The 21,655-nt window shown below is 38.8% G+C and overlaps 3 long non-coding RNA genes across 7 annotated transcripts in view; all 3 read right to left on the reverse strand.

Annotated features, from left to right (window-relative positions):
• Window positions 1-274: 274 nt before the first annotated feature.
• On the reverse strand, window positions 275-8,026 carry LOC131394492 (uncharacterized). 5 transcript variants are annotated; one of them, XR_009216147.1, is made up of 6 exons: window positions 7,966-8,026; window positions 7,117-7,189; window positions 6,957-7,007; window positions 6,320-6,477; window positions 4,752-4,885; window positions 275-296 (listed from the first exon to the last, which is right to left on the reverse strand). It is a non-coding gene; the product is annotated as an uncharacterized LOC131394492 (long non-coding RNA). The 5 variants fall into 5 exon arrangements; XR_009216148.1 differs by having other exon boundaries at window positions 276-320; XR_009216146.1 differs by lacking the exon at window positions 275-296 and adding an exon at window positions 4,215-4,513.
• Window positions 8,027-8,110: 84 nt separating this feature from the next.
• LOC131394494 (uncharacterized) lies at window positions 8,111-12,285 on the reverse strand. The gene is made up of 4 exons (XR_009216150.1): window positions 12,185-12,285; window positions 11,991-12,102; window positions 9,927-10,038; window positions 8,111-8,190 (listed from the first exon to the last, which is right to left on the reverse strand). It is a non-coding gene; the product is annotated as an uncharacterized LOC131394494 (long non-coding RNA).
• Window positions 12,286-21,655, reverse strand: part of LOC131394501 (uncharacterized) — a 41,689-nt gene continuing 32,319 nt past the window's right edge. Inside the window, exon 4 of the long non-coding RNA XR_009216157.1 lies at window positions 12,286-12,312. This is a non-coding gene — a long non-coding RNA (uncharacterized LOC131394501). The remainder of the gene's footprint in view (window positions 12,313-21,655) is intronic.

Here is a 21,655-nt window from a genome sequence, read left to right on the forward strand (position 1 = left end):
CCAATTACCGGAAAAAATTCAAATAGCTAAGTGCTACCCGGCCCCTCTGGCCCATCAAGTGTATCCCCTCAGACTCTAGAGCTTAGAAAGGACTTCTTTAAAACTGACACCAGCATTCTTTCTCCAGGTAAGAGGCAGCTGGGTAGACATTATGTCCCTAACAAACTACTGGATAAGGAATAAAAAGCTATCTTCCTCCCAAATTGTAAATGTATGTTATTGCCAATCTGATGAAATTAATTAAAACTCACCTTCATTCTCTTTCTCTTTTCTTGCTGTCGTCTTCTAAAACTGTCCTAAAAGTATAAAATCCACATATTCTGTCAAATAATTACACAAAAATGTAAGAGTTAAACATTACCAGGAATGATTTGGGAGACAAAGTTTTAAAGGAAGACCCCAGAAACGTAACTAATTAAACTAGGCAATGGACTATATGTTCAAAGTGTTGCTTCTCAGAACTTTAGATAGACAGAGAGCATTCTAAATTGAGTTTAGATACACTTTAATTATTCCTCTTAATTTTTTTCAGATAGTTTTTGATATCATTTCAGGAAAGAATGCAAGAGTCATAACAAAGACCCTCTGTTTTACCCTGGAGCAAGTAGCCCACCAATACGGACAAGATACAAATAAGCAACTCCCCACTTACTCTGGGCCACTCAAAGGCCTCCTTTAGCCCAGAAAGCATTCCTCCCACGCCCAAGTTTCTGTGAGCATCAAGGCACTGAGACGACAGCTACGGTGGCCAGGGCTGCTGCTGTGGACTGAAACAGGGGCCAGCAGGTCCTGTACTGACTGTCATTCTACCAGCAGCTGCACTTCCATCACTTCCAAGTCAGTACTGCCACCTGCAATATAACACCCTATTGAGATCTGAACTTTGTGCTTTCTGCCAGGAGAGGGGCTGGATGCTGGACACATGGTGACTGACCACCTTAAAACCTCCTCAGACAGCAACACCACCAATTCCTTTAATCAAGCTTTTGCCCCATCTTTAAACTCATCTAGGTCACCAATGACCCACAGACTGTGAAATCCATTACTCAGTTTTCAGTCCGTATCTGACCGTGACTCTTCCTTCTTGATCCGTGCTCTTCACTTGGCTTCCAGGACGCTACACTCACCTGGTTCTCCTCTTTCACTCTTGCTGAATGCCTTCACTCCTCAACTTCCCAACACCTTAACATTGGCGTTCCTCTTCACCCAGTACTTGGACCTCTCACTCTCATGGGAGTGATCATCTAGTCTCACGGCTTTAAACACCATCTACGTGCTGATGACTCCCCAGTCAGGACCTCTCCCCACTCAACATCTCCACTTGGGTGTACAAACTTCACATGCCCCAAATGGCATCCCCACCCCTAGCTCTGTGCCTCCCAGTCTTCTTTATCACAGCAGCTCAGACCATTTTTCAATTGCTCAGACAAAATGCTTTGGAGTCATTCTTAATAGCTTTCCTTCTCTCACCCCTAGCATTTAATTCACCAGCCAAATCCACTAGTTTTACCTTCAAAACATGTTCAGAATCCAATTACCTCTTATCAATCTCCACTGCCACCATGTTGGCTCCCTTGGATTATCCCAAAAGAGCCTAATTGGGCTCACTGTTTCTATCTTTGCCTCCATACAGTTAGCCTCAACAGGGCAGCTAGAGTGATCCTTTTATAATATGTGTCAGATCTTGTCACTTTTATACTCAAAACCCTCCACTGATGCAGAGTGAAAGCTCAAGTTCTTATAACGACCTATAGGGTCCTACCAGATCTGGCCCTCCACCATCTTTCTGACCTCCTCTCCTACCCCTACTACTTTCCCTTTGCTTCCTCTCTGCCTGTCACACTGGCTCCTTGCTGTTCCCTGAACATCCTGGGTAAGCTCCTGCCCTAGAGCCTTTGCACTGGCTGTTCCTTCTGTCTGAAATGCTCTTCCTGCAAACAGCTGCATGATTACTCCCTCATATCCTTCAAAGTCATCTGTCAGTGAGGCCTTCTCTAGTCATCTTTTCTAGAACTGCAATGTCCTCATGTCCACCTTCCCAGATATTTCCTCATCTGCTTTTTCTTCACAGCACTTATCACTCTCTAACACATGACACACTTTACTCAGTTTTTGTGTTTATTGTCCATCTCCCACGGAAGAATATCAGCTCCATGAAGTCAGGAATTTTTGTCTGCTTTTTTCCTTTGTTTTTTGTTGTATCAGTAACACTCAGAATACTATTTGGCACATGGTAAACACTTAATAAATATATGCTGAATAAATGAAGAAGATTTGCAAGACAAAAGGCAAACATCAAAGCTCATAAAATAAAAAGCATCATATTTCTGACCTAACTGCTCAATTTTAATAATAAATATTGATGTATTCCTCTTTTACCATGTATTCTGCTGGTCAGTTAAATACCTATTTCTAAGGGTGGTAGTTACACATAAGCAAAATAGGTACACCTGGTGGGACTTTACTGATCTTTAATTTTTGTGTGCTATGAACTCCTTTGGAAGTCTGTCAAAAGCCGGAGACACACTTCCTGGGAAAATACACACACCTAGATACTATTATATTGAATTTCTGAGGGTTCATAAATTTCCCCGATGTCCAACCATGCTGACAAACATCATATGATGTCAGGGATACCAAAAATGATCCAAAGCTTTAAAATGCCCTCTCTGCCAGGCCAGCTGGAAACTTTATTACTCAAATCTGAAGCACTCTGGTATCTATCAAATCCCATACATCCCACTCTAACGGCAAATATCACCAATACTTAATAGTACAGAGTAACCTAAAACCACATAAAAGGACTGTTCTAACGTGAGGCTTTTACACCAAGTACTACACCGTCTGTGTAGCTTTTTCTGAAGCATAAATGGCAGCAGGTCAGGTGGAGCCACCATAATTGTTGAAGGCTTAGTTAAAAATGGCTGTCCTGATAGACATTTGATATCCTAGACAAAGTCAGTCATGCTATTTAAATTTTACATGTGAAAAATTCTGGCCATCACAGAAGATTACCAAGTACCAAAGGCTTTAAAAAGAACACTTACAGTCTACTCACACTGGTATATAAAATGGTACCCAAGGTTCTAAAAAAGAGATCACTAGCTATAGCATACAAAGCTGAAGAAAATATAAAATCTTGTCAGATGCAATGACATGTTTTAATCTGTTAGGAGATAATGAAGCAATGTAGCAATATCATTATGTTGCTATTTGCTCAAAATAGCCATATGACTTTTTATAAAATCAGTTTCTAAAAGGATTTCCTTCACTCTCTTTCTAAAAAGCTACTATCTGCTCATTTTACCCACTGCTTGCCTCCCTTGCCTCTCTTGCACAATCACCCTGCAACCTACTCTGCTTCCAGGCTACTGCCCCTCCACCCCACTAACTCTTCAGGACCTCTGAACCCCTGGCCATGGACTAGGGGCCTATCTCACTCTGACGCCTCCGGCAGCACCAGTGGCTTCTCATCTCTTCAGGGATTTCCTCTCACCTCTCTAGAACTGACTCCCCTTTCTCCTTAACATCCATGCTTCTTAAGGTTTCTGTTGGAGGCACTTGAACTCCATACAAAGCTCCAGGGATTTCAACTTCACACTCATGACGTGAAGTATTCTGCTAATGTTCTCAAATCTCCTCCCAAAAGACTTCTGCCCTGAGCTTTACACACATCCATCTAACTGCTTCATGGACTTTTCTCCTCTCAGGTGTCCTGTGACCCCTCCAACTCAGTATCTCCAAAATGAAACTCAATTTCTACCTTGTCCTCACCCCAACCTGCTCTACCCCTACTGCTTGCTGTCTCATGAACGGCCCAACCACACTCCCAACTGCCTAAGCCAGACGGGACTTCTCACCTAAGCACTCACTCCATCATATGTCATCAATTTCCAAATGCTTTATTATTTTATTTCTTTCTTTAATGTTTAATTGCTTATTCAGAGCTGCAACCCTCTGCCTAGACGGATGCTATCTAACCCAGAGGCCCCTACACTCCACTACCAGAGTACAGATTTCCTAGGTCTTCACCTGACTTCCACAGCATCAACATTTCCTATAAAACATGGCACCCACTAGCTCATTCCCAGCATCCTTCCAGTCTTGGAACCCTCATTTCACATCCTGTTATCAGACACGTGTTTGGATTTTTATCTTAATCAGGATTATGAAGAAAGAAAAGAATTACAGTGCAATTCACACAGTGTGCAATACACAGTTCCACACAGCAAGCATCACAGCCTTTATAAAATAATCAAAGCACTGGCCACTCATGATTACATTGGCGTTTGATACACTATAATAATATAACAACACACTCAAAGAGGTTAAAAGTACAATCACAGGATCATCATAGCCTATTAGAGACAGGAGCAATTTAGCTACTGCAATAGAAACACTTTACCTCATCATCCTTTCTCTTTTTAAAAATGGTATCCTCAACTTCACCAACTGCTAACATGATCATCTGTACTCTTTGCAGATTGACATAACCACTTTCTGTAAGGTAACCCTGTAAGTGATAAAATACATGTAAAATAATCTTCTTATAAAAGCAAATACTTCTGTTTTGAAATCATTCAAGAATGAACTTACCCCAGCTTTGTGAACCACATTTTTGTATATGTTAACCAAACGGTCAATTGCACCTTCCCTGCCACCAGGAAACAAACATTATGTATTAGGACCAGTACGCACTGTAAGCAAGAAGGCTACAACAGTAGTTTAAAAACCCACACAAACACACATACCGAATCTCTAACGACGGCAGGTGAGGAAGGAAGTCATTTCCCACAAAGAAGCACATGAAGACCCAGTCATCAACGCTCCTCTCGACATCAAATGTGAACGGTAGGCTGGCCATGGTGAGCTCTCTTTCCAAATACTACAACCAAAGAGGCATGCTGCCATTAAAGCTATGAAACGGCACTCTGCTTTAGAGGGCTGATTCCAGTGATTATTGTTCCATAACTCACGAAGAACATCAAGACGAAGGAAGATAAACTCCCCTTCTGCACAAGGAAGACTATCTGCAAGTTCATCGTGCTGCAACAAAAGAAGTAAAGATTAAACAAGTCTACTCTAAACCCTATAATTTTTTTCCAGCCAAACGAACATTATAGCTTTTTTTAAAGCAACATCCATTTTAATATTACAAGTACTAAATAAAAAAAGAACTCACCAAACCATTTTAAAAATAAAAATTACCCATAATCCCAATCATACCTAGACCAGGGATCAGCAAATGTTTTTTGCAAAGGGCCAGATAGTAAATATATATATTTTAGCCTGTGCGGGACACACAGGGTCTCAGTTGCATATTCTTTCATGTTTTATTTCATTTTTACAACCTTTTAAAAATATAAAAACCAGGGCCGGCCCCCTGCATAGTGCCTAAGTTTGGCATGCTCCGCTTTAGCGGCCAGGGTTCGCAGGTTCGGATCCTAGGCGTAGACCTACGCCACTAGTCAGCCGTGCTGTGGTGGCAACCCACATACAACATAGAGGAAGACTGGCACAGATGTTAGCTCACGGCTAATCTTCCTCTAAAAATAAAAAAAAAAAAAAAAAAAGTAAAAACCATTCTTAGCTCATAGGCCAAATCTAGAGGGCTGGAGTTTGCCAATCTCTGACAGATAGCCAACCAGTATTTTGATGTGTATGCCTCTAGACCCTTCTCTGTGAGCATACAGTATATTTCTTACCTGCTCTTTTCACTCACTATGTCTTTTAAAGAGGTACCATATTCTTAAAACAGATAGAAACTTCTTTAGAGACTGGATATAATCAAGTGAACCCAAAATACGCAGAAACTAGGAGTAACTTAAAAGTATCAAGAAGTTTCAAGTATCAACAAGTTTAATATATTTGATTTGTAGTTCCTTTTAAGAATAACCATTTGAAACATTACTTGTACAAACAAATCATGTGCCATGGACATTATTACCTATGAGACTTAAGCCTCGTAGACTTACAAGCTATGTTAGAAAAAGTGGAGAGTAGAAAGAATGAGCACATGCATGCTTTTGAATGTGTCTTTAGAGTTTTCAAAGACACATTTCTATGAGAGGGAACAGAGAAAGTAGGTAAAAAATCTAATCAAAAATAGTCTTCTCTTTATTTTAAAAATGAAGCAACCTGAATATATTTAATGCTGTTCAATTATACACTTAAAAATAGTTAAAATGGTATATTTTGTATTATATATATTTTACCACAAAAAAATAGTTAAAATGGTATATTTTGTATTATATATATTTTATCACAAAAAAAATAAAATTTTTAAAAAATGAGGCAACTACCATCTCAAATTTCTTACCTTTCCCTTCTTTTCTCTTGGCAAACCTTCACAGTCCTTAACTTCATGTCCAAACTGATTACAAAGAGCACATGGCTTGGGTTTGTTTGGTTTGAATTCTTCTCTAATAATGGTAAAGTTGGGTTCATGTGTAGCAAGGCCGAGCATAATGAGATCAGCTACCAATCAACAATGACAAAACACTGAACCGTGAGCACTTTCAGAAGATCTTTACCATAACCAAAGACATAAGACATTACCATACCACAAGACACCAACACAAAGAAAAGCCCAAAGGAGCACACAAACAGAGGCAGCAAAGCCAAAATGCCTAAAACTTCCTAGTAGTTCTCAGTCAACAAGATGTCCCCCAGATACATGGGCCTAGAGTGTAGACTACCACTCAGGAGTCAACACTCGTCCATTTTAAAGGTATGTGCAGCCATATTAAAAGGTAGAAAAATGTAAAAAAAAAAATTAAAGATAGGTAAACATTAATCACAGATTAAATAGCTCAGTACTAATTTCCTCTCAAACATAAAATCAGCAAGGCACTTTAGAATTTCCAGGCAATCATGAATAATTCATTACTATACACCAACTCATCAACTTGCTACGGTTTAATCCAAGAGACTCAAATTCCAAAGAAGAAACTTACCATCTGCTCCACATAAGCAATGATGAGTGTTTGGGTCATGGTTAGGCTGAGCTAAAGGAGGAGGAAACATATATTTATTATATTTATACCAGAGGAATACCACATTTTACCATTTTCTATATAATGGCTTGTCAATCAGATATTCATAAGTGATTTTTACCTCTTTGTCTTCTACTGTAATCCATAATTTTATGTTCTCCTTCACCAGGAGCACTAGCATCAGATAAAATAACCTATAAAAGACACTTTTTAACACTTTCAGCTCATCTCCAATTTTCTAGGACAAAAATCAACAGAACTGAGTATCTTAAAATAAACTGGGATAATTCTATTAAGATGTTATTAATTGGAAATTTTTCTTAATAAGGTGTGTGTGTATTAAACACCAAAACTATTTACTTACTGCATGGAATAGAAAATCAAATGTCTGGGTTAAACTTAGCCATTAGAAAAACCGACCAGTCACAAGTCTCCACCATTCTCACTGCGACCTAAGGACACAGCACTGAAGTACACAAACCCTGGGAGCAATCAATAAAGACACCCAGCAAACACAATTTCCCACACCTAATAACAGGGAAATAAGCTTATGACCCTAAAATCACACAACAGTCTGTTTAAATTTTACGTAAATACTTAGGAGAACACAGTGATTCTTTCAAGGCAGACCCACGACTTTAACTTTGCTATATTTTGATTTCAAATAGAAATGTTCATTTAAAAATTACTTTCATACATAAATAGATATTTTTAAAATCATGAGTACCGTTTTATGGCTTCATAGTGACGGTAAGAGGACAAAAAATTGGCATGGAGAGAAAATTCGACTGTCTAAAACTGGATCATGCAAGACACCCCATTTCTAATAACCCTGGCAGCTTCTCCTTTCCTCTGACAGTCAACTAGGATTTCACAGGGGGGAAAAAAGAAAAAAATAGCATCAGTCATATCAAAGTATAGACTCAAATATCACCTTCATCTTTTTGAAGTACCAAAATGTGAAACTTACTGTCAAATTTTTCCACCCAGGATCATTGTTTAAACGATCAGCTATGTAATAGCGAAGGCATTCAGCAAGATTGTCCATGAACCTGGTTCCCTAAAATGATAGAAGGAAATAAATTAAGCTATCATTTAAGAGTTAGCAATAGCCAGCAAAGTCTGAGACTACTTACTGGTGTAACACAGTTGCTGTCAAATCTTTCTTTTATTTCTTCTGGAGGAAGAAAGCCACCTAGAGAAAAAGAGGCAATGTTTTGTTATCCCCATAAAAAGTGAGGTAAACTACTCAATATTAAGCCCAAACAACAAACACAGTAAGTTCAAATACAAAAAAAATGAGAAGTATTGTCACTTGAGGAACAATGTTCCCCTTTCTGGGAAGAAAATAAGATTCCTCTCCTCAAATTTAAATAAAGCTTTAACATAAGTGTCAAACAATATATAGTACACAAAAGATACTATACTGTTATATAAAAATATAAAAATTATGATGTTCTTCCTAAGGCCCTCTGCAGCAGAATACACACACGGGTTAGGGGTTCTAATTTGATACCAGTTCTTAAAATAAAGGTGCCTTAGAAAAACAAAATTAGGGCCAGCCTCGTGGCTTAGCGGTTAAGTGCGCACGCTCCGCTACTGGCGGCCCGGGTTCGGATCCCGGGCGCGCACCGAGGCACCGCTTCTCCGTCCATGCTGAGGCTGCGTCCCACGTACAGCAACTAGAAGGATGTGCATCTATGACATACAACTATCTACTGGGGCTTTGGGGGGAAAAATAAATAAATAAAAATTATAAAAAAACAAGAAAAACAAAATGCTGAATTTATCACAGCTTATGATAAGAAATAAATGATAAAAAATAAAAATATCAGCTAGAGGGATACAAAAATCCTATTTTTCCCTCTGTATCACTGATTAGCTTTTTCTCAAGACACAAACATATTTCATAACATGTTCAAGAAAGAAGACATCTTTAAAATCAAAGACAATCTGTTATAGATACAAACAGGTTTTAGAGTATTAGTATAAACTACAGCTAAAAGTAACTATATACTCGCATACTTCTAGCAAATTAAAATAACATAGAATGTATCATAATTGCAGGCTTGACCTGACTACACTATGGTATCTTTTTTCAACTTCCAAGTGTAATATCCTGAGCCAATAAATTGTGGCTTTCCTGGTCTATCATATTGCCCTATGTAACAAAACACCAAACAAATCACTCTGCTACAACCACACCCCACCTCACACACAGGTGTCTTGGGAAAGAACCAGTCAGAGTGGGCATGAAGACCTCTTGACCTTTCTCTTCTCTGAGCTTTAGCCAACTCCTACCTATGTACCCATCAGGAATTTCAAGGCTTTGAAGAATTGCAAAAATGGCCACGTCCCACCCCTCCCCTCCTCAAAACTGAGAGAACCCTGGGTACCTCACTGCCTCGGTTCCTGCTACATCAATCTAGACTGACAATGCGTGTGACTTGGTGAAAGCCTGGAACATGGATCACATCATCCCAGGCCTCCTCATGTAGACCTCTGAGTTCTAAGAGGAAGCAACAGGCAAGCTACCAAGACTGATTTGAGGAAAATCTTTACAGAATGGTAGCTTTCTAATAGCCCCCATTAGAAAAAAAGAAGTAAGAAGCACTTAAAATATTTCTATTTTACAGATATAGAAAAGTTAGCAGAAGAGCTGCACTTGTCCTGAGAGGGACTGACCATCTGCTCTCCCTACCAGAATTCCCTCCTTGTATTCCCAAGTTTCTCTTTTACTACAGAGTTTGGAAACAAATAGTGAAGAACTCCATTAACAACTTTTCCTCAACAGTGAACATAAATTTTCCTTGCATATTCTGGGATCCTAAGTAAATTAAGACCTTATCTATTTGTAAGAAAAAGTTGCCGCCCCTCCCCCTTCTGCATACATCTTATAAAAAGTCCACCTTCAAGACTCATTTTCTTTACCTTTTGCCAGTATTTCTTCCCTGACTCGCTGCTTCTCTACTGCTGCTTCCATTCCTTCCTTTGATGCTCTGAACCTCCTCGAACGCTGCTGGTTCATTTTAGCACATGGTGCCTGAAAAACATGTATTTCACATTCACATAATATTATTCAAAATATTTGCAACTAAATCTGCACATTATTTTGAATCAGTTGTTGTTATAAAACTAGTACACTAAAATGGAAAAGGTAAGTAATATGTCTAATAATCCTTTCACCACAGACAGGAGATCCTGAGGACTTAAATTTGGACCAAGAACCTAAAAGCTGAGCTCAGTGAGTGACATATCAAATGGACAAATATCCTATGAAGTCACAGCACTTAACAGTGCAGGCCCCACGACCTAATGCCAATTCCACTGGGTTATGGTGCTTCAAAGCACCCAAGAAGAAAGCTCACTTGACTCAAAGACTCAGCCAGCAGACAATGACTACAGAACCAGGTTCAGGAAGAGCTTCCTTCTGCCCTTGCCTAAGAGGAAGGACGGTCTCCAAATGAGATCCACAATGCCCTATAAAAGCAAAAGAAAACTACTTGATCTGTAGGACCCCAAGGCACTTCCATTTTGTACTTCCCACAATAAGCTTCATAATCACCACTCTGTCTCTACAAGCACAGCAGGAGACAGGGAACAAGGTTTTTACCAAAAGTACTTTTAAATCACTCTAACCAAGTGAAATTTAAATCACTGGATAAACCTGAATGAAGTGAACTGGACTGTAAGGTTCTGAAGTTACTGAATTGAGTTTTGGGGTTGGAAGGGACTCTAAAGTATCCTGTCTACAAAAAATAAGTTCTTTTATATTCTCTTTTAAACAGTTCCCTTTTCTGTAAAATGAGACCACCTAATCTAATTCTTTCAAGCACCAAGCTCTATGATCTACATTTATATTTTAACAAAAAAACATGTTACAGACATGAGCACGTACACAACGCACACAAATATGTACATATTTTATACTTGATCTAGCATAAGGGCATACTGCAGTAAAGTTAAAAATTTTCTTCAAGAAACTTAGCTAATGTGAATTGGAATATGCTCCAAATAAGACATATTCCTGTTCCCTTTATTCTTTACTCCACTTTAACTACAACTTAACAAGTTATCAGGTAGCTAAGATTTTTCTTTGAGTAAAGAGAACCTCACAGAAAAGTTAATCTTCTTGGACCCAAAGTTTTCTGGATTTTCAAAATCATTCCATTAGCTACTACAATTGCTAAATCTAAAAGAAAAAGAGAATCTATTTGCATATGGCTAAATAAATTTAGGCTTATTATTTACCTTAATTTTCCTTGAACCCTGGTATATAGTTTGCTAACCAATTATAACCTAAGCTACTTGATGATATTATCATAGGTCAGTAAGTTATTCCCCTCTTAAGGTCCTGTGATGACTAATCACCGCCTATAGGATAAAATCCAAACTCCTGAGTATGACAGGTGAGGCCTTCTTCAAGTCATCACTCTACTTCCCTTTCCAATCTAAAACTCCTACAGTTGCCCAAATATGTCAGTGTGATCACAGGCATGGAGAGTGTGTTTACCTGCCACATTTGAGAAGTCCATAAGGTCCTCCCTCCCCATATCTGTCCCATCCATCCCCTTCCACTGCCCACCAATCTCCAATTATTCTTTATCCTTCAAGAAATGGGACAAAAGTCACCTCCTCTCTATCTTCCAACTCTCTTAGTAGCACTGACACCTTCTTCCCTCAACATGCTGCATGTGTTATCTAGTGCCTATAAAGTCCATAAATAACTAACCTCACTCATTTATCTAAGTCTCTGTCCCTTTACTGGTAAGCCCTTCAAAAGCAAGGGCAGTCACCAACATCCCCAGCATTTCACAGTACTTGGTACAAAGCAGGCATAAAAAGTGTTTGAATGCATGACTGAAGGATGAGGCTTGCTTTCTCAAATTTACCACACTCAATATTTTTCTTTATTTAGCTGACTTTCATTCTAGACACTGGGAACACAGCAAAAACAAAACCGGAGGGCTCTAAGTTAATTATTTTAGCACTTACCACTCCATCTATTGCCATGTAGAGAAGTCGTCTTGGTCTTACTATATTGAAAAGTCTGTCAACGTATTCAAAAATTGCAACCATCATTTCATCTTCGTTTTTTGCTGCTGGTCTATAATGATAAGCAAACAGAGTAATATAATATAGTACTCCTCTGTAACTGGTGATGTCAGTGACAAAAAGAGGTTACGTACTTGTCTTCAGGATGAGTACAGGGATGGATGATTCCATTCATATCCAAATACAGATTACCAAACTCCACGCCATTTGGATTAGGTTTACTGGCATCAACAGGAATCTTGACACCATTGCATTCTTTTGGCTATGAGGAAATGATAATTAATAGTAGTTTGATTGTTCAAGTCTGAAACTGATATAACCTAGGCTCAGTAAGTACCTGTGTTTCATTTCTGAATTGGAAATAAAACACTTTAAGCAATCTTTAAATTATAAGTTATCTTATTCCTTTAAGCAAACTGAAGTAGATATTTCATTTGTAGAAAGCAGACAGCTTCCAACACAAGTGAATCTTCTCTATGTGGGGGATAGTTATCAAATTTCCAAATCATTCAGTTGTCCAAGCGAGAGACCAGGGGAGTCACCTTAGAATTCTTTTCCCTTACCACCCATTCCAATAAGTCCTGTCAATTTAACATGAAAAACGCTAACAACATCAGGGCATCATCTCTCACCTACAAGACTGGAACAGTCTTCGTATGGACTGCCCACCTCTAGACTCTCCTGTCTCCAGCCTACCCTCTATGCTGCCAGAGTTTTTTTTTCTAAAATACAAATGTGGCTGCATCTTAATCTTGCCTGATTCTCCCAGTGATTCCCATAGCGGGTGTAAACCAATGAGCCTGGACCCACCCTAGTCTCCTGTCCCACCACGATATTGTTCAGGTCCAGCCCATCTCGTCTAAGTTCCTGGAAAACGCTCTCATCTCTCAATGTCTTTGCACACTGCTTCCTCTCTCTCAACACCCACTTCCTGAAATCTCAGTAATTTTCCAGGGTCAGACTCAGATCAAATGTCGTTCATTTTATAACGCTTTGTACACATCTCCTAAGAAATTAACTGCTCTTCCTTCTGCATTTCCACAGAATTTTGCTTATTCACTTGTAGCACTTCCATGGTTTTATAATTAATTTGTCATTCTAACCCAGCTACACTGTGCATTCTTCAAGAGGTAAGGACTGTGCCTTACTCACTTCTGGAGGCACTCAATTATACTTTTGTGATAAACATTACCTTTCTTTGTCTTTTTCTCCCAGAGCTTCAGCAGATAATAAGAATATGAGATAGGCTTTTACTGTTACTAATAGTAAAAGTCACTTAAAAAATAATAGTTCCCCAACACATGCAAAGCATCATTTGTAACAGCAAAAAACTGTGAACAATTTAAAAGCCCACTATGTACATGCTATATCATGGATGAACCTCAAAAACATTCTAAGTGAAAGCCAGTCATGAAAGACCACAAAAGATTCCATTTATATGATCCAGAATAGACAAACCTATAGAGACAGAAATGGATTAGCTTTAATCTGAGGGTAGAGGAAAGGGAAGGGAGATAGGAAGTAACCACAAGTGGGTACAACATTTCTCTTGGGAGTGATGTAAATGTCCTAAAATTAGATAATAGTGATTGTTGTACAACTCTGTATATATACTAAAAACCACTGAATTGTTCACTTTAAATGGGTGAACTTTACGGTATATAAATTATATCTCAATAAAGCTATTAAAAATAGATAAATAAACGGTCAACTTAATTAGGGAAAAAAAAGAGCCCAAAGAATGGATTAATAAACTGTGATATGTCCATATAGTAGAATATCAAATAGAAGTGAGATTCAAAGAAATAGAGCTGGATGGTCACAAATATATTGCTAAGACAAAAAAGCAAGCTGCAGAAGAACACATACAGGACACCACTTATCCAAAGTCATCACACAGACAAAAGAATATTAGGTATTGTTCAGGGATGAATACATACGCAATGAAAGCAAAATTAGAAAAGCAAAGGAATGATAAACACCAATTTCAGGACAGTGGTTATCTTTGAGAGAGAGGGAAAGGAATGAGATTGAGCTTCAGTTTGGATTTATAATTGGGAGAAAAGGATATCAAAGAGATTTAAGGGAAGAATAGGGAAGAAGCTATCAGACAGTGTTCCATACCTCCGTGCTATGAATCAGGAAAGAGGGGTTCAATCAGAAGCAGTGAATGGGATAACTGGTAAGGAAAGCAGGAGGTCAATTTTTGGGGGGTCTATTGAAAAAGATAACCTGATGACCCCCAAACATAACAAAACAAATTCTATGAAGGCAGGAGGCTCTCTGCCTATCCAACTAACCTCTACACTCCAAAGTCCACATTTTCCTCTCTCCTGCACCAAATAGACACCAGACTCAGGAGAATCCACACCCACTTTATTTATGCTCCCCAGGAAGCCAGATAGTTAGTATTTTAGACTTGTTGGCCATATGACCTTAGTTGCAACAACTCATATCTGCCTTTGTAGAGTGAAAGCAACCATAAAGAATACAGACATGAATGGGTATGGCTGTGTTTCAGTAAAACTTTATTTACAAAAACTGTACACTGGCTTGCTAACCTCGGCCCTAGCGCCTAGCACACCACTAGGCACATTGTAGCTCTTCACGGATGTTGCGTATAGCTACATGAGAATTTCTACTTCCACTACCTAGAAAGTATAGCACGGGGAAGGGTGCATGGGGAGGTCCTAACTTTGAGAAAAGAGCTCCAGGCATTCCCAATAAGAAAACTGAACATACTTTCCTCTCAGGAGTTACTGTAGATATAGTCAACACATTAATTACGTAAACTTAGAGATTCTTTCTTCAAGAGAAGATTTTGATGCTCACCAAAGGAACTCACTCCTCAAGAGCCTTGCCAAACACAAGCCAACGTGTCTCCTGCTGCATTAAAGAGATCCTCAATCAAAGGGCAGCTAAAAGGAGAGCCACTCTGAACCCTAAAAACAATTCATTTCAAAGAACTTTTCACTATCTCTTGGATTTACCAGATGATAAACTGAGCACACACTACAGCCTTCCCTTTTTACTCCAAGACCACATGAAAGACTAAAAACAAACAAATAATCACAACTGCATAACTGTACTGGAATACCAGAAGAACCCTCTGCGGCTGAGAAACCATGAGGGATGCCTGAAATGTGGAAAACTAGATCTGACAAGATGGAGCACACAGCCTAAAACAGGCAGAGAGGAGTTCGGCAGCCGAGAAGTGGGAGAACACAAGAAGGCTCCAGGCCCAGAGAGGGGGCTCAAGGGATAGTCTCTGGATGATCCATCACCACCAGCAGCAGGAAGAGCCAGGTGGGTCAACCCCTGCACTCTCCTCTCACCCCCTCAGGTCCCACGTGCAGCAGGCAACTGGAGACAGGAGTCCCAGAAAACACGAGCGCTTGAGTAGGAAAAGCAGCGCAGTACGCTGGCTCTCTAGCAGTTCCCCAGAGCAACAGGGCGCACATCTGCCCAGAGGGCTGGCCGTCCAGCAGTTCCGCCAAGCAGCAATCCCACTTCTCCTCCACTTCACGGAAAAAGGGAGGGATCTATTTATCCCTAATAGGCAGGTGGGAAATTATCCTATTTGTACACAAAGATGCCAAGGAATCAAGATAAAGAAGATATTTAAGGGCCGGCCCCATGGCTCAGCGGTTAAGTGCGCGCGCTCCACTACCGGCGGCCGGGGTTCGGATCCCGGGCGAGCACCGACGCACCGCTTCTCCGGCCGTGCTGAGGCCACGTCCCACATACAGCAACTAGAAGGATGTGCAACTATGACATACAACCATCTACTGGGGCTTTGGGGGAAAAAAAAAAAAAGGAGGATTGACAATAGATGTTAGCTCAGAGCCGGTCTACCTCAGCAAAAAGAGGAGGATTAGCACGGATGTTAGCTCAGGGCTGATCTTCCTCACAAAAAAATAAATAAATAAAACTGTTAAAAAAAAAAAAAAGAAGATATTTAAAGAATTAAAGATGGTACAAACATGCAAATAGTGAGTCTGTATAAAAACACACTCCACAGGTTTTGAAATAAACCCCCAAAATGAGTTTCCACCACCTTCCTCTTCCAATCTTATAATAAGGCTTCCGGCTCCTCAAACGTAAAGCTGAAGCCACTCCTGTCAGTGACAGCTAAGCGTATGCATTTTTGTGTGAGCCTGCACAGTATTTAACAGCAGCATTAGAAAACCATGAATCACGCCTGAGGTTCCACTGTAACACTGAGTTCTCACTACTGGAAGTCAGATGCCAAACTACAGCATTGGGTTTTAGATTTCCCTTAAAGCAGCTTGGAACTCAAGAACTGCAAAACATGGGTGATATTTTGGGGAGAAATGGTCAAAAGGCTAAGGAAAATTTCAAATTGCAGCATTTTGGTTAAAAATTCAGGCCATAAATACCGATACAGTTGCCAAATAGAAAATTTTAACATCTTTAGTGATTAGTATTTTTTCAAGTAGTATGTATCTTAGGTCCTCATTTTTATACCGTGTTAGTCAACAAAGACTATTAATTATCACTCACATTTACAAAGCACTTAAAATGTGATAGGCACTGTTCTAAGGGATTCTACTCATGGATTATTCCCCTCTCGCCTCACAAGAACCCTGTGAGGTACAGAGTAGCCCACTTATAAATGAGAACACAAATGCTTAGAGGGATTAAGTGGCTTCTCCAAAGTCACACTACTGCCAAGGGACCCAGCAGTTTGAATCAGAGCTGGGATCTTAACCAATATGTTAGACTGATTGATTATAATTTCACTAGATTCAACATGAATTTACTGAACATTTATAATGTGCGTCAAGGACTACAGCCAGTGCTACAGAGGACACAAAACATGTAAAACGTGTGAAATTGATCCTCGCTCTCTAAGACACAAGATAACACTGGAGAGATCAACTTCCAGCATGACAGCGTGAGTAGCTCTGCTCACCTGCTTCTCGGGGAAACTAGTGAATTTTTTTTTAAAATAAAACCAGTTAAAGCCCTTGGAAACGGTCCTAGAGGAAGACAGCAATCTAGTCACAAAAAACCTAAGTAAATTCAGCATTGACAATACAACAGAGCATGAAAAAGTTTCAACCTAAAGACACTCTCAAGAACAGTGCAAGTTGTGGTGAAAAGCAAGTGGGAAGAGAATCCTTGATCTAATGAAGATACAGCCCAGACTATAGGCCAGCTAGTTTGTAGGAGAGAACTAGGGAATAAGACAGCTGGGAAGACAGCTCTTGGGGTTCGTACAAGTACCAAACATTAACCTCAGAAACTAATCCCCGGCAGGAGCCACTATTTGACTGGATTAGTCTGTAGAGGAATTCATGCCCCAGGGCACTGCTGAGAACAACACAGCAATGGGCCACAATTAGTGGAGGTTAACTGCTGGGTGTAATGAGGGCAAGAGTGGGAGAGAGTCCTACCTGTACCTGTCATCCTAGGGTGGCTTTGGGCAGGCCCCAAACTGCACCACCCAGAGAAGCAATATCAGAGGTCTAACACAGTGAGGAAGAAATACATCTCACTAAAATAATCCAGCTGGTATATAAACAAACAACAGTAACAAGCCCTGAAAGAGACTGGGGGTGGGGGGCCAACACCCAGAGTTGCTACAATATGTTATCTAAAATGTCCTATTTATAGCAAAAAACTACCAGGCATGTAGAAAAACAGAAAAGTATGACCCATACACTGGGTAAAAGGCAGGCAACAGAAACTGCCTGTGAGAGCATCCAGATGTTAGATTTAACAGAACAGAGTTTAAAGCAGCTATTATAAGTATGTTCATAGAACTAAAGAGATGTACATAAAAGAAGTTATGATGACAATTTATATCAAATAGAGAATATCAACAAAGATAAAAATTACAAAAAAGAAACAAGTGGAAATTCTGGAGTTGAAAACTACAGTAACTGAAATAAAAAATTCAACTAGAGGGGCTTGACAGTACATTTGAATTGGCGAAAGAATTAGCAAACTTAGATACATTAATAGAATTTATGCAAGCTGAAGAGCAGAGAGAAATAAGAATGAAGAAAAATAAACAGAGCCTGATAGAAATACGGGACCAATTAAATGCACGAACATACACAGAACTGGAGTACTGAAAAGAGAGGAGAGAAAGGAGCAGAAAAAATATTCAAGGAAATAATAACCCCAAACTTCCCAAATTTATTAAAAAACAATAACTTATACATGCAGGAAGCTCTAAGAACTCCAAGTAAGATAAACACAAAGAGACCCACAAACAGACACATCAGAGTAAAAAATGCTGGAGGTAAAAGACAAGGAGAAAAATGTTTAAAAGAATCAAGAGGAAAAATGATGAGTCACTTACAAGGAAACCCAATAAGACTGACAGCTGGCTTCCAGCAGAAACAGGGGAGGCCAGAAGGCAGTGCGATAGCACATAGAAAGTGCTGAAGGAAAAAACGTTAACTAAGAATTCTATATTCAGGAAAGGTACTGTTCAAAAATGAAGAAAAAATAAAGCCTTTGCTAGATAAAAATTGAGAGAATTCATTGCTAATAGACCTGATTTACAAGAAATACTAAAGAAAGTTCTTCAGGCTGAAAACAAGTGACCCCAGGAAAGGTAATTATACATATGGTTTATCCTTTCTATTCTTAACTGATTTAAAAACCAATTGTATAAAATAATATCACACAATGTATCATGGCTTAAAACGCACAATTTAATGTAAGTGTAATGTATTTCCTATAACAGCCCAAAAGGAGGTGGATGGAAGCAAAGTTGCAATGAGCTAAGGAAATGACTGCAGATGGTAAAATGATAATTATAACAATGCAATGTTGAGTTTGTAACATTAACAGATATAATACATATAACAACAATACCAAAAAAAAAGGGAAAATGGGAATCAAGCTGCATAGCAGTAAAGGTTCTGCATATTACCAAAATTCAGCTAGTACAAATCTAAAGCTGATGAGATGTGTATAGTAAACCCCACAGCAATGACTTAAAAAAATTCAAAAAAAAAAACTAAAAAAAAGATCACTAATGAAATTAAAATGCTACATTAGAAAATACATATAGAAAACAAAAACTAAAATGGCAGATGTAAATCCAACTCTATCAGTAACATTAAACGTGAATAGATTGAACAATCAAAAGGGAAAGATTGTTAGATGGGATTTAAAAAAACACGATCCAACCATATGTTGTCTACAGGAGACACACGAGAGTCACAGAGACAAAAACACTGAAAGTAAATGGATGAGGAAGAATATCATGCAAACAGCAACCACAAGAAATCTGGAGTGGCTGCACTAACATCAGACAACACAGACTTTAAAACAAGAATACTAGAGACAGTGACATTTTATAATGATGAAATAGTCAACATTTCAAGACAACAATTAAAAACATACATGCATCTATTAATGGAGCATTGAAATACATGAAACTTTTAACAGAAATGAAAACAGACAATTCAACAATAGTTGGAGACTTCAATACCCTCATACACAGCTGGTGGGAATGCAAACTGGTGCAGCCTCTATGGAAAACGGTATGGAGATTCCTCAAAGAATTAAAAATAGAGATGCCCTATGATCCAGCTATCCCACTACTGGGAATCTATCCAACGAACCTGAACTCAACAATCCCAAGGGCCTTATGCACCCCTATGTTCATTGCAGCATTATTCACCATAGCCAAGAAGTGGAAGCAACCTAAGTGTCCCTCGACTGATGACTGGATCAAGAAAATGTGGTATATATATACAATGGAATACTACTCAGCCATAAAAAAAGACAAAATCGTCCCATTTGCAACAACATGGATGGGCCTGGAGGGTATTATGTTAAATGAAGGAAGCCAGAAAGAGAAAGACAAACACTGTATGATCTCACTCATATGTGGAATATAAACCAACACATGGACAGAGAAAACTGTATGTGGTTACCAGGGGCAATGGGGGTGGGGGGTGGGGGGTGGGCACAAGGGGTGAAGGGAGACATATATATGGTGATGGACAAACAAACATGTACAACCCAAAATTTCACAATGTTAAAAACTATTAAAACATCAATAAAAAAAAAAGACAAAACTGAAGGAAAAAAAAAAAAGAGAGGACAAGATTACCAACCTTACAGAATCAAAAAGGATTATAAACAAATACTATGAATAATAGTACACAAATTAGATAACTTAGAGGAAATACACAAATTACTAGAAAAACACAAACTACAAAAATGACTCAAGATAATCTGAATAAACCTATAATAAGTGAAGAGATTGAATCAGTAATCCACAAACTATGCACAAAGAAAAGCCCAGGCCTAAATGGTTTCACCGCTGAAATCTACCAAACACTCAAGGAAGAATTAACAGCAATTCTTACAAAAAAAAAAAAAGAAGAGGAAGAAACACTTTCCACCACATTTTATGGGTGTAATATTACCCCTATACCAAAATCAGACAAAGATGTCACAAGAAAGCAAAACTACAGGGGCCAGCCTGGTGGCGTAGAGATTAAGTTTGCACGCTCCACTGTGGCGGCCCAGGGTTCACAGGTTTGGATCCCGGGTATGGACTGATGTACCGTTTGTCAAGCCATGCTATGGCGGTGTCCCATATAAAAAAAATAAATAGAGGAAGACGGGCACGGATGTTACCCCAGGGCCAATCTTCCTCCGCAAGAAGAGGAAGACTGGCAACGGATGTTAGCTCAGGGCTAATCTTCCTCACCAAAAAAAAAAAAAGAAAACAAAACTACAGACTAATATCTCTTACGAACATGGATGTAAAAGTCCTCAACAAAATACTAGCAAACTGAATCTAGCAATATATAAAAAGAATTATACACCATGACCAAGTGGGATTTATCCTAGGGATGCAAAGTTGGTTTAACATCCAAAAATAATTAATGTAATACATCATACAAATAGAATGAAAAACAAAAAATCACAAGACCATCTCAGCAGATGTAGGAAAAAGCATTTGACAAAATTCAACACGCTTTCACGATTTAAAAAAAAAACTCAAACTAGGAACAGAAGGGAAGTTCCTCAATATAAAGGGCATCTACAAAAAATCTCCAGTTAACATCATACTTAATGGTGACATACTGGATGGTTTCCCTTTAAGATTAGGAACAAGACAATGATTTCCACTCTTGCCATTTCTATTCTAAATTGTAGCGGAGGTTCTAACCAGGGCAATTAGGCAAGAAAAAGAAATAAAAGGCATCTATATCGGAAAGGAGGAGGTAAAACTATCTCTATTCGCATGAAGTGATCCTGTATATAGAAAACCCTAAGGAGTCTACCAAAAAACTATTAGAAGTAATAAATGAGTTCAGCAAGGTTGCAGGATACAAGATCAATATACAAAACCCAATTTAATTTCTATACATTTGCATTGAAAAGCCCAAAAGTAAAATTAAGAAAACAATTCCATTCACAATAGTATCCAAAACCAGGAATAAATTAACCAAAGAAATGCAAAACTCATACTCTGAAGTTGATTCTAAATTCATACGGAATTCTAAGGCAACAAGCTACAACTAACAAAACAATTCTGAAAAAGAAGAATAAATAGTGTAAGACTCATACTTCCCGATTGCAAAAGTTACTACAAAGCA

The sequence above is a fragment of the Diceros bicornis genome, chromosome 30 (genome assembly GCF_020826845.1).
Source record: "Diceros bicornis minor isolate mBicDic1 chromosome 30, mDicBic1.mat.cur, whole genome shotgun sequence".
In the NCBI taxonomy this organism is placed as follows: Eukaryota; Metazoa; Chordata; class Mammalia; order Perissodactyla; family Rhinocerotidae; genus Diceros; species Diceros bicornis.